The sequence below is a fragment of the Rutidosis leptorrhynchoides genome, chromosome 4, assembly GCF_046630445.1.
Source record: "Rutidosis leptorrhynchoides isolate AG116_Rl617_1_P2 chromosome 4, CSIRO_AGI_Rlap_v1, whole genome shotgun sequence".
Lineage (NCBI taxonomy): Eukaryota > Viridiplantae > Streptophyta > Magnoliopsida > Asterales > Asteraceae > Rutidosis > Rutidosis leptorrhynchoides.
Genome location: NC_092336.1, coordinates 242564404 through 242567388, shown reverse-complemented (window position 1 = coordinate 242567388; position 2985 = coordinate 242564404). Strand labels below are relative to the sequence as shown.

General features: G+C 29.1%; 1 non-coding gene across 1 annotated transcript; it reads left to right on the top strand.

Annotated features, from left to right (window-relative positions):
- Window positions 1-219: 219 nt before the first annotated feature.
- Window positions 220-326, top strand: LOC139846259 (small nucleolar RNA R71). The gene has a single exon (XR_011758986.1). It is a non-coding gene; the product is annotated as a small nucleolar RNA R71 (small nucleolar RNA).
- Window positions 327-2985: the final 2659 nt, after the last annotated feature.

Here is a 2985-nt window from a genome sequence, read left to right as displayed (position 1 = left end):
TCTAAGTCATGGCTAGAATCGGCTCTAGCTGCTTTAGATGATCTAACGATATCTTTTTCTTGGTGCCACTCATGTGAGTGGGAAGCAGTGTTATCAATAATTTTATAAGCATCAGTTTCGGTTTTCTTCATAATGGAACCACCAGCTGCTATATCTATGTCTTTCCTTGTAGTGATGTCGCATCCTTGGTAGAATATTTGTACTATTTGACAGGTGTCTAAACCATGTTGCGGACATCCTCTTAATAACTTTCCAAATCTTTTCCACGCCTCATATAGAGTTTCATTTGGCTTCTGCGTGAACGTAACAATTTCTCCTTGAAGTCTTACGGCTTTAGATGCCGGAAATAATTGTTTAAGAAATTTTTCAACTAAAACATCCCATGTATCAATCGCCCCTTCAGGTAACGATTCCAACCAATCTTTGGCTTTTCCCTTTAAAGTTCAGGGAAATAACATGAGATATATTTGTTCATCCTCTACTTCTCAGATTTTAAATAGAGTGCAGATCCTATTAAAGGTACGAAGATGTTCATTTGGATCTTCCTTCGGTGCACCACTAAATTGGGATTGATTAGTCACCATGTGTAGAATTTGTCCTTTGATTTCATAATCTGGCGCATTAATTTCTGGATGAGTAATTGCGTGACCTTGGCCAGTGCGTTTAGCTCTCATTCGGTCTTCCATACTTAAAGGTTCCAGATTCTCCATAATTGAATTTGTTGAATCGGAATCACTAGAGGATTCTGATTTAATGGTTCGTTCCTCAACAATCTCTGTTTGAATGATTGGTGGTTCCGGAGGAAAGTTTAATGGTTTAGGATCTATGAATCGTCCCTGAATATTCTCCGGATTCTCAATTGTGAGGTCGGGTTCAAAAAATGGATTATCAGAAATTTGAACTGGAGTACTTGGTCGACTGGATGACGATTCTAAAGAAAAATCAACGGCGGTAATATTTGCTAAATGTCTTGATCTAGTTACAGGTGGTGAACGTACAAAAGGTGGTGAACGTCTTGCTCGGTGCATTCACTGAATATCCTATTAGTTTTTAAAAGGAAAGAAAAATTATATAAGTTATCCAATTAATAGACTTTTCTGATTTTGCCCACGTTTCGAATAGCCAAAAGATGCAGCAGAGGGGCATGATTCGTTTGGTCTCAATATAATTGAGGACTGTTTGGCTCCAATAACCCGGTCCACATACAAATCCAACTATTACTACGAACCAGAAAATTTTGATGTCTATCAATTTAACCACTTAAAATAAATTTTTGTAATTTTAAGAAATTTGGATAAGAAGTAGAATAAAAACTCTATGTCCTAAAACTAGAATGACGAGAAATAAGAAAGAAAAAGAGTGACTTATAGAACTTAAAAACACTAGACTAACCCAACCTTATTACTATCACTAACTTAAAATTATAATCGCAAATTGAGATTCCTAATTGGAATGATAATTGATACATAGGTAAAAGATGTCTAAAAATATTAAAGCTTACAAGAAAAACTATATCCCAAATGGAAATAACTTAAAAAGGTACTAAAACTTAAAAAGGCGTCGCAAAATTCTAAAGCACCTAAATCTTAGTCTAAAGAAAAAGCACTTAAGGGATTTTACGGCAAAGCCTAAAAATCTAGAAGTAAAAAAAAAATAACTATGGCAAAAACTAAGTTTAAAACTAAAAACTAGCGAAAATACAAATATTACGCTAAAACAATTAAAAAGGGACAAAATATAAAAATATACAAAAAGTTGTAAAAATTACAATTTTTATAAAAATATTATTTTTATATTATTTATTTTATTAAACTATTAATTTTTATATATAATAAAACTAATTAAAATTTAAAATACAATTTAATTTAAAAACTTAAACTAATTATAATAATAATTAAGTAATTAGGGTTTATTAATAATAATAATAATTATTCGTAATAAATGCTGATTAGGGTTTCTGTCGGTGTCAGGGTGGCTCCGCGAGTTGCGGTGCCCGAAGCAGCAAACTCCGCGAGTCGCGGGGTTCCAAAATTCAAATGACAGGTTGATTAATATTCGACGAGTTTTTTTTTCTTTTATATTCTGTTTTATATTTTCTGTTTAAATAAAAATATTTATATAATAAAAACTTATATTTAAAAACTAAAATAAAAATAGAACTACTTTATAATTTTAAAAATATCTTAAAAATAGATTTATATATATATTAATTTTTTTTTCGGTTTTTTTTATATGTTCTAAATAAACACAAAATATTTAAATAAAACTTATATTTTTATAAAATAAAAATAAAGAAACTTTATAAAACTTAAATATTTAATAAATTCTTAAAAAATATTTATATTTTTGTTTTTCTTTTCTTTGTTTTCGAATATTTAAAACGTATTTTTACAAAAACGTATTTTTATAAAAGTAAACTAAAAATAAAATAAAAAAAATTTATAATTATTAGCGTTGCGCTTCCGGCTTTTAAGCTAGATTGTTCCCCGGCAGCGGCGCCAAAAATACTTGATGTTATGCGAGGTGTATATAAAATAGCTTTATATTTTACAAGGAAATACTATTAAATACGATACAATTTTACACAAGATATTTATTTATTTATTGAATGGATATACTTAAACCTTGCTACAACACTTATAGGCAGTGTACCTAATTGTACAGTAGTGTAGTTTTTAGTAAGTCCGGTTCGTTCCACAGGGAATCTTTTTCACAAAGCTTAACGCTATATTAGTTTAAATTTATAAAAATATAAATATATATATAAGTAATATTATTATTATAAAGGGGGTTTTTACCGTTTAATGACTGGTTTGTCGATTTTAAAACTTTAGTCGCAGTTAAAACCAAATGTAAAATATTAAAAGGACTTTAATTCAAAGCGTAAAGTAAATAACGATAATGAAATTGCGAATAATAAAAGTGCGATAAAATAAACTTGCGATAATTAAAAAGTACGATAATTAAAAATGAAATTAAATACAA